At 35.0% G+C, this 16,208-nt stretch overlaps 1 non-coding gene across 1 annotated transcript; it reads left to right on the top strand.

Annotated features, from left to right (window-relative positions):
- Window positions 1–14,404: 14,404 nt before the first annotated feature.
- LOC113614507 (small nucleolar RNA SNORD22) lies at window positions 14,405–14,531 on the top strand. Its single transcript, XR_003430665.1, has one exon. It is a non-coding gene; the product is annotated as a small nucleolar RNA SNORD22 (small nucleolar RNA).
- Window positions 14,532–16,208: the final 1,677 nt, after the last annotated feature.

Here is a 16,208-nt window from a genome sequence, read left to right as displayed (position 1 = left end):
ATAGTACAGCCTTCACAGCAGCCAGGGATGCCTGGGCACAAGTGCCTGAGTTCCGAGGGACTTTGGGAAACACTTTGCTAACTCTCTCCTGCCTGGAAACCAGGATTCTGCACCTGCCTGATGGACAGTCTGGCCAGAGCCTCGGCCGTGCCCCCGGGGACAAGGAACTAGCACAAATAACCGTTTGGAAATTGTAAGTATCCATTGCTTTCCGTCCAGTGTGTTGATGAAAATAGTTTTCTGTCATAAGCTTCCGATATGTGAAGATTTTTTTTTTTTTTCTGAGCTACTGTTATATGTGTGTCTTGAAGGGTGTTCAGCTGGCAGGAGAAGGTTTCAGAAACAATTGTTGCATGCTTGATTCGGTGAAAGAGAAAGAATGAAAAATAAAAGTCAGGCATTCCAAGAGTAGCTGCAGGAGGCTGCACCTCAAACATCGCTCCAGCGCGCTGCTTTGTTCATAAGAAAAAATGAAGGCACACACATATGTACTTACTTCACTTCTTTTCGCTCTTAATGCCTAATCAGATTTGATCTGTCCCCAAGAAAAATAAAAGACAAACTTTGCTGACTTTATTGATGAGGGCACCATCCACTCTCCAGACATCTGACAGTTATTATAATTAGCTATGAAAGACGGCTAAGACACTTGGGGGCAAATAGCTCTTAAATTCTGAACAATGGCTTCAAGCCAAGGCTTTCTTTTTATTTATTTTTTAACCACCACTTGTCATGTTCTCATCATGATAAGAGGCTGAACTGGTTTTAGGGTTTTCATCCACAAAATGTGAAATCAAGTTCCGGCAGAAGGGAAAGACTACTGAAAGCGGCCAGTGCAAAGACAGAAGAAAAAGACAGCTTTCTGTCTCGGGATTCAGCCTTCCATGTATAAAGATTTTTTTTTTTTTTTGAAATTCCTAATAGGGTGGAGTGAGGACGTGGGGGTGGGGAGGAAGCATGCGGAAGCTGCTTTTATAGAAGAAATGCTTAAAGAATAAAGGAATTTGGGATTTCTTTCTACTGGCACGCAAGGGTAGGGTTAGCATCGAAGTCACATTCGTGGTAAGATTTTTGTTTTTTTGATGGAGTTTCAAACAGAAGCAACATACAAAGCAGTTTTCTTAAATTATTATTTATAAAATAATTGGAAACAAATGGGGGAGAATGATCCTGTACTATTGCTTTCTTTTTACATTCAGCGAGGGGAATCCAGCAATGCATTATGCCTTCACTTCTAGAATCATCCAAATCCTTAAAAAGTTATAAGCTAAGTCTCCTAAGAAATTAAAAGGTAAATCAAACCGATGCGATCTTTCACTGATGAAGATCTGGACCGGCAAAACCTTCGACCCAAAGGGAGTTTGGGAGAATACCCTGTCCTCCTCATTTTTGAAAGAGAATATTAACTCCATCAATTATGGAAAGGAATTATTCAAAGGCTCCAGACATAACTAATTATGGCTTAAAGAGATCTGCCAGAGCAGAGCTCGTGTTCTCATTATAAAAGTCTAAGACGTTAGAAGTCATTTTTTAAAGAGGACTTGGACACACGTTTTCGCATCATCTTTTTTAAATACACCATTTTTTTTTCTTTGTCTGCTCTCCTGTTATCCACACCTCCCCCACCGCCGCCCACTGTGCGCCGAGACACCTGAAGGCCAGACATAATGATCAACAGAGCCCCAGCCTGTCTGGACCCCAGCCAGGTCCCCCCTCTACAATCAAGGAGCCTGCACGCAATGCATGCCCGGCCTGTCCCACTGCTCTGTGCAGATCCGGGATGGAAGTCTTACACAGACTGCGGAAAGATTAAAGACAACAATATCCCCTTTCTCCTACCCCAGACAGCCTCAATTTTTAACCCTTTCCTTGCCTGGAAAACCAAGACGTCTTCTCCGTTCCAATGCAAGTCCCCGGGGACTCTGTAACACACGCACACTATTACACAGATGCCCACGCCTCATTTGGTTATAGAAATCGCATCTCCACAGACCCACTGGGGTATTTTAGGATTAACAGCAGTGCTCACTAAACAAAACACGATTTGCTGGTGTGGGAAATGCAGTTTTGAATGAACTTGAGCTGTGTGAAATCTGAAGAAAGTCAAAGGTCTGTGGAAAGATTCTTGCAAACCTTGCGGAAGGTTATAGCATTTCTGATGATGCTCTTCTTTAAGCATCTCTCTCTCTCTCTGTCTCTCTCTCTCCACACACACACACACACACACACACACACACACACACACACACACACACACTCCAGAGACACACTCAGCCAGGCACGTATATCATTCTATCGCAGAGAAACCCAGGTTTGCTGATGATGTCATCACATATAAAATTTCGCCTTTGTGGGCAACATTTTCAATCACCTAATCAATTGCCAATGTATATGCTGGGTGTGTGCCCGTAGGAAGTTCTCATGTCTGTGGGGTTAACCGACATCCACAGGAAAGGACTATTTTATTTGCAGCTATCTTTCTTTTGAAGATGTGTTATGGGGCGGTATGGCCATATTTATCAAGACATATGTAGTCAGGCAGAGTTTCCTGGTTCTGGGAAGCCTTATTAACATGCTGGGTGAACATTTCAGAGGTGGCTGAATTTCAATGATGCGAATAGGATGTGGAAATGGGGAGCATTTTGAAATCATTTGGATAGAAAACGCTATGACACTGATATCTCTTATGACTTGGTAATTTTTATTTGACACTCAAATTTTTGTAACCTATTAAATCATTTTTACTATTTACTTATTGCATAGAGAATTCCTATATAAATGATTCTTTAGAAGTAATGCTCTTTTCATGTGCTTTGGGTTAGATGATAGTTGGATTAAAATTTTGTGGGCTGGTACAGCGTTTGTATTTATTTTCAAGTCTATTTTATGGGTCTTAGGCTAAACAGTTATTCACCAAGCAAGTGTTCAGAGTTTTAATGACGTGTATGTTTAAGTACATGATTTTATTTTACTTAACTCAAATAGAACAAAGTTTAATAATCTTAACAAAATACATTGCCATATCTGAGATATAAACATAGAACAACTGTATATATGCAACGTCTCAATTACCAAGTTTTGGTCTGTAGTTTAAATTAAACTTCATTAATATAGAATGACTGGGTATACTTACCAGTTCTTACATACTAAGTATTTGACACATTATTTTCTTAATTTTGGAGTTTGCTCTTAATATTTCTTTCTTGCATACTTAAAGGATTAATTTTGAAAGGATTTGCAAGTCATATGTACATGAGCAGCAGTATTTATTTGTCAACACACAAATTAATGAGATTAATTTTGCTGATGTAGTGTGTGATTCTTTTAAAACAAGTGAAAAAGCGTTTTGTTCTGTTTTGCTTTCGTGTTACTATTATTGACAAAAGTATATAGCCTAAAGAACAAACACATTTTGTAGTTAGAAAAAGCAAGCTACACAAGTTAGGTGACATTCTCTGGGGTAAGACTGCAGTGTGAACTAATAAATAACTTTTCTGAGAAATCTTTGGACCTGACTCCATAATTTTTACATAAACAGTTCTTCCAAAATATAGTGGAGTTCTTGCCTGAGGATGAATTATAAAATTGTTTTATCAAAGATTAAAAAGTGAGCAAATAGTTAGATTTAAATTTCACCTACTTTCTAAAAACAAAACATAACATGGCCCACTGGGGATACAGGTTACTAAAAAGGCATCTTTCAAAGAAAAGAAGATAATGGACTTGATTGAAATAGTTGAACTACGTAACGCCAAGAACAAATGGTTTTTCAGAGCATAACGGAGAAAGAACAATTTACTATAGGACAGTTTATTCTTCTCACACAATAGTAATGATTTATTTGAAATGGCAGAACAAACATAGTAAATATACAAAAACAACCAATGACATCTGATGTCAGGGATATATCAAGATTCTGGTGTTTCATATATTAGAATATACTTAATTCAATTATTTATTGGAAGACTTTAGTTAAAACCTGTACTCTTGCTTAACATGGGCTGATATTATAATGCTGTATTTTTGGACATGTATGTAGTACATACAGTACATGTAAATGATACATTTGAACATAGTCTTATGGCCAAAAATAATTGTTAGTATTGTATTATAACCAGAGTTTTTAAAATGCTCTTGAGTTAGAATATTAACACTTTAATACAATGAAATTTTGATGGCAATGTCAGCCACTTATGTCTGTGGTCAGATATTGGCTAAATTAAGGTATTGATGATATAATTATTGCAAATGCCTCATATCAAAAATATTTTAATTCTATCAAAACATAGGACTCTCATTTGACAAACAGCACACTATATATATATATATATTTAAATCTCTGTTACCATTAGGAAGATGATTTCTGAGCGTAGACTCACACTCATAATTTCTCTTTAATGAAAAGAGAGATTTGGGATTTTTTTTTTTTAACTTAGCCTTTAGGCATTGGGATTGGAATTATTCTGAGTAGATGCCTGGGCACTGCACAGAGAATGCACAGGAACCTACCGCCAGTCTCAAGGAGGAAAGAAGGGAAACTGGTTTGGTTGCTTCATGCCTCAGATTTTATCCTTCCAAGCCCACATGCAGGCTGCACTCAAAATCCATTTGAGGGAAAACTATCAAAGTCATTTTCACAATTTTCGAAAGGTCCACGGTCCCGTTGATGCCCCACGAGGGAGATGTATCTGAAGAGTGATTGAACACCCCTATCGCCGCCTGAGACTCAGTGAAGCCCAGGGAGGTGCTGGGGTCAGATGGGCTCATGAATCACAGATAGGAAATGAACTGTGTATCGCATATTTGAGGCTTAAAGAGGAACGTTGGGGATATTTTACCGTAAACAGGTTTGGGGTTCATTTTTGGCACTTCTTTTGAAACATCAAGCCTGCAGTTCAGCTGAAATAACTTTTTATATGTATAGCTCAGACCAGATGGCCCTGTGCTCCTTTCTTATTTAGATGAGATTTTTCCTTTCAATAACATCTTTCTTCCTGACCTGCTTAAAAATTCCAGCGAATGAAATCAGCACAGGATTTTCAATTCTAATTGACCATGTGCAGAGGAAGGACCAATGGAGAAATCAGTGGAGTCATTGTGAGCCTCCTTGCCTCAGTTTTGCCTTTGTGTTTTCCCCTTGCTAGCGCATCTAAACAAATTTAAAATATTTAATTTTTACTCATATTAATATAGCTGCAAGGTTAATCCTCAATATAAATTATTTGAGTTGGCTGTTTCTGCCATTTCATCACAAGTCATTTTTTTTTAAAGTTATGATGCACTTCCACAGTCTCTCAACTAGCTGAAAAGACATGTATTGGTTAAAAAATGCACTGAGATTTGGCATAATGGTTGAATTAAGATGAAAAAGTGATGATGCTAAATTTATTTTTCTTGTCACTTGAATAAATTATCATTATTGGAATATGTATATATATATATTTTTTTTAATTTACCATGAAAGTATCCATTATCTAAAATTATTTGTTCATTATATGTATAGTTATTATATAAAGAAAACTATATTTTTCTGAACATTTCATTTGGACTTGGATTAGTAAAAGATATATCAAGAAATGAAGATAATCTGCAGAGTCAATGTAGCTTAGCAAATCACATTTGCTGTAAAAGTAGGCATGTAAGTTCTCAGCGTTTTTTTTTCTATTTGATAAGTTCTTGAATCAATTTTCTTCAGAGTTTATTTATTACTGCAAAGAGTCAAAGATGTTCTCTTTTGAAAAATATAATTTTAGAATGTGTTACATGAAATTTTAACAGTGTTAGATGAAAACAAGTTTTCTTTCTGAAACTAATTAATTTGACTAATAACGATAGAAAGAAACACATACCAAAGGGGCATATTTTAAAAAATGTATGATAGAGATAAGAAAAACCCCAAATTAACTACCAGTGGTATTGAAAATGTATTGGCCACACAGCAGCACTGTCTCTGGAATTCTTTGCTCATTCTTCTTCAGGTAACCTTTTATCTCAAGCCAGTCTACTAGTTGTCAAAAATGGAATACCTCATCAGAAGCCACACTAGTGGAATTGTTTGCAAAATGCGTCTTGTGACTGATAAGATCAATTAGAATTTCTTTGCCTCCAAATTACACAAAAACTAAAGTGGAACTGGCCATGGAATTCACAGCTATGAAGGCGTGTTCTAAGCCACCAACATGCGAAGTCAGTTTGCTTTGAACCTTGTAATTTAAATTTCTGAGATGATTGTCATATATACATATATGTATACAACTGTGAGTCAGTTTGTGTTACCGAAATATTAGAACTCTCACTATGTCATTAAGTATATGTTGATTTCTATGTACCATTCATATTTGATGATACTTCCCACTGAGCTATGAATTATAAAAATCCATTAGAAAAATATATATATGTTAGTGATTTAGTTCCACTACCCTAAATGAATAAAATATAGTCAGAAACGGAAGTCAAAATATAAACAGTATAATACAGAGTCTAAGGTATTAAATTAGACACTTGTTTAGCTTAGGTTTACTTTTAAAATAACAGATTTGAATGAGCAATGAATTTAGCCCTGTATGTGAGAGGAGGTGATGGATAACGGAATCTTGGGAAAAAATTATTAAAATTATATTGGTGTTGTAATTTCGGATGGTTGAAGCTAAGATGTTCAAAACAGACAGGTGTGAATAAGAAATAGTACTCTGAACTCCTCCCATTCTCCCTCTTCCATGTTATTCTGAAGAAGAGACAGGTCTGCTTCTGCAGGATCATAGAGAGTCACAAATACTAAGTGAATGTTGGCATTTTTATTTCCATGGGGTCATGGTGGAGGGCTTCCTGTGTGTCCTGATGCTTTAGGGGAACAGGCTGGGAGAAAGTATGATCAGAGCTGAAGCTGTGAGCTGTGTAAAATGTCTGCCCCTCACTCTGTCCCCTTCCTGTTCTGTGATACTGTGTCTGTCGGAGATAGAGATCCTTGAGGAACCAGACCTCCTTTGGCTCTCCCAGGACCCCCTTTGGATCCATTTTTATGCTCCTTCTAAAGGCTCTTTCCCCGGCCCTTAGCAAATGTCTGAACCCTCCAGACTTCCCACCCACTGTGCTAGGTTCTCAGCCATTTCTGCTTGGGTAACACTTGGCCTCACCATGAATTATACAGCTAAGGTTCACACTCAGAGCTGTAGTTTTTTGTCTTTTTTTTTTTTTTTTCAGGGAGAGCTGTAGTTTTTAAAGTTATATATATATGTATATGTATATATATATATATATATACATAATTTTTTTAAATTGAAGTATAGTTGATTTACAATGTTGTGTTAGTTTCAGGTGTACAGCACAGTGATTCAGTTATATATGTACATATATATATAATCTTTCAGATTATTTTCCTTGATCGGTTATTATAAAATATTGAGTATAGTTCCCTGTGCTATACAGTAGGACCTTAAACTTTATATTTTTAAACTGTGGAGAGAGTGGGGCCTTCAGTGTGTACAGGGCATCAAAAGACTATATGTCAAGGTAGAGGCAGATGTCTCTGGCATCCTGAAATTCTGCAAGGCTGTGGACGGAATAAAACTGAATTTGATTGGCTAGCCCTTGCTTCCAGCACGTAGACCATGCCCATTTCAGGGTGGAAGGCTCCTCTCCACGGATGCACCTGAGCTGGATTCTGTTCATCCTTGCAGTGCACATGTGATTGGGTGTATTTCCTGCAGGGAAATGACTGTTTTAATCATAAGGGCCTAACTTCTTTTTCAGGAAAGTTTGGGCTAGAGAAACAAAACGTAACTGTGAAAAGAGATTATGTCCATCAGAATAGGAGAGTGTGAGCTGCACCAGATAATCCAATATGAAGAGAATATGTCAGAAAAGGTGATTAGAGACATTTTTATCATACATGTGGATTATCTAGAAGCCTGTGCGTAAATATAGCCTCTGTGTGATGGGAAATCAGAGCTAAACAAAAATTCCATTTAAGGTTTTAAGTATCTAAGCTTATTGCTTTAGAAACTTTCATAAAAGAGACATATTTCACTGATTTGCCTTGTGACTCTTAGTCACCTATCAAGACATTATTCACCTATATTGGGAGAAAATGAACCACTGGCCGCTTCTCTGGTTGTTATAAGTCACTTTACAAAGTGCCTCTTACCTTGAAAGGACTTAAAGATTTAAGCTGACAACAGTGAGGGTGAAGAAATGCATTCTCTGCTTAGTCTGAGGACAGAAGAGGGTTAATTTTTCAAACCTCTGTGAAGAGGGAAAAAAAAAAAAAGACCAAACCTGGAAGATAAAAACCAAAGACTAAGCTGCTCGTGATTTGCTTGTATTTATGGATTATACTACATCTTGAAAAGAAGAAAATCAGAGCTGTAAGATGACGCTGCAGGGGTCGTCTGGACCTTTCACGGAGTCTTAAGTCTGTGGAGTCAATGCTCATTAAGGGCTGGTCTTGACCTCTGCTCCCCTTCCGCCTGCCTGGTCCAGGTGCAACATTATTGCAAGGGCTTTACCGTTACTGGAAACTATGTGCAAACTTCAAATTGTGAATAAACATATATGCTGAGCGTGTAGACAATCCAGGAGTTAAGATGCCCACATTAAAAAAAAAAAAGTGAAGACCTGTAAACTTAAATCCACTTCCTTTTATAATTAATAAACAGAGACTATAGCTCTTCTTCAAGATATAACTAAGGCTATTCAGGTGCAACTTACATTTAAACCAGCATGGTCCCTTTGCTGTTATAAGGAAGTTTTGCAAGAATATTTAAAATAATGATTCCTGTCTACAAAAATTCTCTTTGAAGTAAACACAGAAAAACATATATAGTGATTTCTTTAAAATTTTCACATGTCCACTCTTAGTAATACAAGAGGCTGTTATATTCCAGGTTTTGTTTTTGTCTTTTTTAAAACGATTTGACTTGACTTTTAAAATTGCATTAACTAAGAGAAAGAAACACATAAGAAACACATAAAATTCCCTAGAATTTTATCCTGAAGTATAGTAAAACTTTTCCTGCTCTAACAATTCCATAAAACATATTTCTGCATTTACATAGTGTTTGATAAATATAAGAGAAAACCAATTTATACATACTTATTAATTGCTATTTTGGATAAAATTGTCATATTTATGCCTCTGAAATGTTAGTTAACTTGCATTAAAGCACATAAAATGACCCCAAATTAACTATACAAATATAAAAGGGGGAAATAAAGGTCTTCTGGTATCAGAATATATTAAAAAGATTTAGGATTTTATTTTTTCTTACTGCTGAGTGTTTTGTTTAGCAAACAACTCTCTAAATTACATAAATCTACTCATTTTAATTATAAAATTTGAACTCTGAAGAAAATGAAATCTCTAACTAATGAGGAAAACGAAAGTTTTTAAGTTTCACTAAAGAAGTCATATATGAACATGTTTTTTTTAGCTAGAATTTAAAAAGTAGAAAAGAACTTAATTTTCAATTTAGAAGTGTTTCAGACTACACAGAAAAGTAAAAGCAATGTAATAAACATCCTCATCTTTTTACCGCCAAGATTTATAATTTTTAACATTTTTCTCAATTTATTCCAAGCCATTAAAAAATAAATATACAGTTGAGGATTCCAATCCCCTTTCCATTTCCTGATGTCCCTCTGGCTATAGAAATAATCACTATATTTCATTTGATAGGTCATTTTTCATATCTCCATTTTTACACTGTAATCACCTAATTATGTATCAAAAAACAGAAACAAAAAGTGAACAAGGTATCAATTATGAAGTTCCTAAATTTGCTGTTTCTAAATTTACCTTAAAATTATTGGAAAATTTTCAAACAAACATACTCGTTGGAAACAGATTTACTTATTTATTTTTGGTTAAAAAACCATAATGCTGATTAAATATAAAAATTTAAATGAAAAAATTTCATTCTCCTGCCTCAACAAATTTCCTTGGTTGCAGAAATTGACAAATATGCCTCCTACCTCCTTTTTATTCAAATTCTTTAGAACTGGGTCATTTAAATTTTAACCATTTTCATGCTGCATACGGGATTGGGGATATGGTTAAAGCTTTATACTTTATTACCTCCATTGCTCTCATTTTTTTGTTTTCATAAAAAAGCATGTGCTGTAGGCAGCTTCATGCATGGATATTAATTTTCATAAAATACACTCATAGCATCTTGTTAGGATGCTTATTTTAAATTATTCTAAGGAGTCAGCAAAGTTACCTCTTTTGATTTGCTAAGAAAATATCAGCAATGTCAGAGTTAAATAAGTGAGCATTGACATTAGGATTTTTTTTTTTTTTTGCCTCTTCTTCTGGAGCCAGATTTCCCTTAAAAAAGAAGCAAATGCGTTTCTGAAAAAGTATATTGAAACCGAGATCCTTATCTGAACACAGAATTACTGTGGATTTGCATGAACTATGCGGCAATGCATCGCCAGAGACCTCTTAACCCTCACACATCTCTCTGAGGGCATCAGAGTAGAACTCTACATCAGCACCTTTAAGGTCCTGTGTTATCTTAAACATAATCTTCAGAGAGAAAGGTTCAGAGTAACACAAAGGTGAGTTTAAATGTATTTTTCCCTATCATTTCCCTACTAATTATTTAGGCAGCAATATATCAAGAGATACGTACAGTCAATTTAAAACTTAAGTCACAATCTTAATGCCCAAATGGAAAAGATGCAATTAACATACCTGGGTTTGATACTTGAGATTGCTAAACTATTTTCAACTTGCATTTATGGACTATATGCTATTTCAAGATTGGACAATTGCCACTAGTAATATTTACCTCAGGCAATATTTAGGCTAACACAGTCTAAAGATAAAGACAGGAAAGTATGCAAGACTACACCTTTTTTTCAGGTTCAAATCAGAGTATATCGTAGCCCTCAATAAATATCACTCCAGATCTTTTATGCTAGGTGTTTAAAAAGATGGCACAGTGATTTTTTTGGCATCATTTCTTAAAAGAAGATATTGCTACATAACATATTTAAAATGCATTTCTTTATAAGTTTTGTGTACAAAGTCTTTTTTCGAAGACATCACATTTTTAGTATAAAACGAATTCAGGAGTATGGAAATCTATCTTTAAAGAGTCTTCTCTTATTATAAGTCAGAAAGAGCTTCTAATATACTGACTTAGTATTTTTTCAACTTTTTCTTTCTTTTCTTCTTCTCAGCCACCTATCATGTTCTTTAGCCTTTAAGTTACCAATATTCTTTCTCCCCAGATAACTTGACAGTCGGTGCCACTCATTGGGGTTTTTTTAATTCACATTTCTCCAAAATTCTGGTCAATTCATTAACTACCTTTTAGTATTCTTATGTCTGTTTCTCATCATAGTCATACAGCAAATAAGGGCACTGGGTAAGAAGTAAGAAGACATTTTACTAAATATCTTATTGACTCTTTTTGGTCCTCAATTTCCCTTTCAGTAGTTTGGGGAATTAGAGCTAGTAGATCTCCAGGGTCCTGGGACATATGTCTGCATGATTAACTGAAATTGAGACTCTGATGAATTCTGAGCTCTCAAAATTATCTCAATATGTTACACATGGGTCAAGTGGTCCATCCTTTTAAAAATGTAGTCACACTTATACCTATTGCTTTTAAGTATTTAATTTTCACTTTTTAAATTCCTCTGTGTATAAACTCTGATTCCTAAATGTGCCATCTGAAGGGTATTCTTCAACTAAAACAGCTGATTTTTGGTGTGAAGCTATCATATGTAAAATTGTATAGTTTAAAGAAATCTTGGACAATTCTGGCAATACATTTTACTGATGAGCCCAGTAAGGTCAGGGAACAACATGGTCACTTCTTTGTATAGATCCTTTCTGAGTGGGACTTTTTTGCAAACTCCACAAAAATCTTGAACCATTGAGTTGCACAACAAAAAAAGGGATTTGCTGCGGGATGGATCTTAACTGCTATTATTGCAATCATCTGATATGACTGTGGGGATTTTCCAAATGCTGATTTAGTCATTAACACTAAGAGTTACATAATAGACATCCTCAAGGTATTACCAAAAGTTATTATATTTCGAGTTAGCACTACCACTATTTTTATGATAGGGAAGTTGATCATTGAGAGACTGTTGAACTTTGCCAACATTTTTACCCTGAATTTTAGCAAATTGACTCAGGTTTCTGTTTATGAACAACTTAGGTAAGTTGTAAAATCTCTCACTAATTCACGCTATGCTTTATGTTTACATGAGCTTTTAACTGTAGTGTACATACACTGAACTTCCATGGGGAATGAAAATAAAGGAATTGCACTTATAGTTTCAAATATCAGAAGCAGGGATATTAATAACAATCCAAAAATCAAGAGTGCAGCATGAGTTTTGAGAGACTGTGGAGGAAACTACCACATCAAGTGAGTTAAATAATAAATATAAAATGAATCACAAAAAAAAAACCACTTGAAATATACAGAGTTGTAAAAATATTGAGGGTTCTTTTCTACTAAAGCCTATACAAAAGATTTAATTTATTCTTTTAGGAAATTGCAAATACCAATGTAATCAACAACTACTCAGATCATCTCATAAAGCAATTAGAAACAAATTTCCTTAACCTATTTGTCCACCAAAATTATGTCTGCCTCTAGAATAGTGTATAAACAAAGAATAGATCCAAATTAAATCACTTTTGTAGCTATTCATAGTATACAAAAATCAGGTATCAACAGTCATCAAACTAGCCATAGTATGAAATTGAAGAAATGTCTGTGATTTTCTTAATCCTTCTTTAATAAAAAAGATCACTGTATTCAAATACCCATATAAGCCTAAGCTTTAGAAAGGAAGAAATAAAGCAGAAAAATAAAAGATACAACAGCAGATCATATTAAATCTAGAAAGTAGTTCTTTAGCTGAAAATGTGAAATTAGGTATTTAATGAAAATCATGTAGAATTTCAGAAATATTTGCTTAGATTTGGATACTGTCTGTCATTATGTGAAGCTGTGATACATTATACCATATGCACACATTAATACACAATACATTATTAATAGTCTTATTTGGACTTGGTAGGGAAAACTTTAATTCCATGACTGCTGTCAATACTAACTTGAATTTATGCATCTGAATTTCCATTATAACATTTTTTGAAATGGGATGTTAAACCAAAGGAAGAACTGACCTAGGAAATGTCAGTGCCTAAATAATATGCATAGAATAAAATGTAACAACATCTTTTTATGATCAAAATGTGGATCCTTTTTACTTTTCATTTAAGATATTTATTTATTAGAGTCAAACATCAGAGGTCAAGAGTTTGATTTTCTAGTTTGTGAAATAATATTGTTTTCACTCAGAAAAGGGCCTCAGAGATTACCAGGAGACAAAGAAACTGAGGCCTGGAAAGAGAAGAAAGGAATCCAAATTCATGGAATAAATTATCTAGAGTGATAGTATAGACTTCCTTCCATTTCTTGGGTGTCTCTTTAAAAAGGACTGGATAAAGGAAAATGCATAGAGAGGAAAGCACCTCAATTCCATTTGGTTCATAATATTTGTTTTGATAAAAGTCTTACTAAAGATAAAGCTGAGTCAATTTGTTACAATAAGAAACATCAAAGTTCCTACAGAAGCACTTAACCTCTTTCTTAGTCAATTTCCTCATTTGTAAACAGTCCAACACATACCCTATACATCTGACAATACTAGGAATGTTTATTACGTGCTTACACCCAGTAAGTCATCAGCCCATGTACTCTGCACCTAATTCTCATCAACATTTATATGATGCCAGCCCCATTATTATCCCTATTTTGGAAATGAAAACACTTAGAAACAGGTTGACTAAGTAATAAGTCTAAGATGCCGTGAAGCCTATGGGGTAGGGCTACATTTGAACCCAAAGGCCAGACTGTTCACTTGTGCATCTAACTGCTTTTTTCCTGGCTCTTCTTCCCTTATTGTCCTAAAATATGAAGTAATAGATGTGTGTGTGGGAACATCAATGTATTAAAACATTTTACAAATGCAAGATGGTATTAATACTAGAAAGGATGCTGGGTCTGTCTCACATCATCTTGGGTAATCAATCCATAAATGTGCAGGTCTGATCTCTCTAATGAGCTCTATTACAAGAAAGATTGAGATAGAACATACATAGCACCATGGAAAAGCCCATTTATTCTACTTATTTATCTAAAATTCCTGCACTGAGCTCTCTTGAACTTCACTGTATTAGAATTTGACTTGTGTGGATAAGACAAACTTCATGTCCACACCAATTATATTTGTTTTATGAAATCAGTTTGCTCTCAGTCATATTTCCCTGTGGTTCATCAGTTTCCTGCTTTTATCTCTGTTAGATAATCAACATATTGTATTCTTCTATTACATCTTAATAGGAGTAATGCCTCAAAAAAAGTATATTAGCCAACGAGGAAAGCAAGCATCCTGTCTTACCTCTGTTCTAGCCCCAGAGCCAGTAATGGTGAATCCACTGGGGCTAACTGGGAGAGAGAATGAAAGCTTGTTCTATAAGGAGCTGTCTGAGGTACAGCAAATGCCTGCAGATATCATTTGCTTAGCTTTTCTTGGCTTATCCATTAACCCTAGCTGGAATAATTCTGGCTATTTTAGATACTTTGCTAATTACATGATGTTCTCATTCAGGAGCAGCTTGTTCCTTGTTCCTGTATACTCTTAGAAAGCCTCCAGACTTAAAAGGTACCATTACCAGTTACCTGCTTGTTTGCTCAAAGGTCCAGCTCCTTGTCTGGAGCCTGAGAATGATTTGAAGGGAGAGGAGTAAGCCATATTTCTGTTCAACTCCAGTCTGAAGTTAAGAGGTCTGAAGAAAGAACAAAGCACACATATGGAATCCAACTCTTGAAGGATATCAAAAATGGAATTTTCTTATACAACCTATCTGTTCAAATTAGCATACAATCATTTCAGCCTTTCTAAATAAAAGTTTTGTTTTTTTAAAGTATATTAGTAATAGTTGCAAATTTATAAATTAACCTCATAGCATTTTAACGAATGCACTGAACTTGGCGATAAGACAATTTATAGTAGCACAGGAGTGCAGCTTATCATGGCCTCCATCCAAATGAACGTAGCCACCAATAATCCTTACAAAAGGGCAAAATTCTATTCAAAGACAGTGCTTGTCAAATTGCTACAATGTAGCCATTTCATAATCAATCCAAAAAGTTTATTGAATGTTAGCTCTGGGGGAGACATTGGCCATCAACATAGTTCATGATTTCATGGTTAAAAAAAGAAAAAAACGTAGACAATCTCAATTTTGGAGGATCAAAGTTAATAGGATCTGTCAAGGATTAAAAATGTGTACTTAGAAATCCTAAAATCTCGCACCTCTCAAATTTTGTCTGGCATTTTTTAAAATTTGTGTGAACAACTAAAATTTGGTTTCATGGGGAGACTTGGTTGGACTCATAAGACTCTCTCTCGTGATTCTTTAAGCATTAATCAACTGGGTATTTCTAGATGTGAAACTCTGACTCAAATCAACTTCTCTCTTGGAGAAGAAATGTAAGTCATTGCCAGAAAATTTTGTTTTTAGTTCTCAGCTTTCTAAAAAAAAAAGTTCTTGATTTCATGTCAGGTAGTGAAACTTGCTACAGAAATGCATTCATTCCACAAACAGCAGTAGAGTATTTTTTATTATATGCTACATCTGAAGGGATTCCTACCAAATATTTTTCATTCACTTGAAATTACCTCATAAGGTATTCACTTTAAAACACTAATCTAGTGTGTCTGTGTGAAACTGGAGCCTACTATAGTAAAACTTTATTGAAGGTCAAGGGTAACATAATAGCGAGGGGCTGGAGGTTACTGTGGTAATTTCCTATCTGCAGCATTGCTCTCAATTCTGAGAAATACTGCAATAATTTGAAATTGTTTTCTAAAGTTATGTGGGTTCTCCTGAAGAAGTTCCATTATTTATCCCTGAAAAATAAGTGCTCCAATCAGTCTTTCAAATGTTGTTGATTAGTTATTGCAAGAGTCATTAAACTCTTGTCAAAAAGTTTTATATTTGAATGCTTGTCCATAATTTGCATCCATTTTTCTCTTTGACCTTCATATTCATAAGTGATTTCTGAATCAATCATTCAAAGTTACCACATAGAGAAAGAGTAAATTTAAACTAACACTGTGTCCCTGAGGAGTAGAATGCAAAAGAGATGCTGACTGAATTTTATAGA

This window comes from Aethalodelphis obliquidens, unplaced genomic scaffold, assembly GCF_003676395.1.
Source record: "Aethalodelphis obliquidens isolate GAN/ISIS:26980383/991018 unplaced genomic scaffold, ASM367639v1 scaffold97, whole genome shotgun sequence".
Lineage (NCBI taxonomy): Eukaryota > Metazoa > Chordata > Mammalia > Artiodactyla > Delphinidae > Aethalodelphis > Aethalodelphis obliquidens.
The sequence above is the reverse complement of the archived record's forward strand: the minus strand, read 5'-3'. Positions and strand labels throughout refer to the sequence as shown.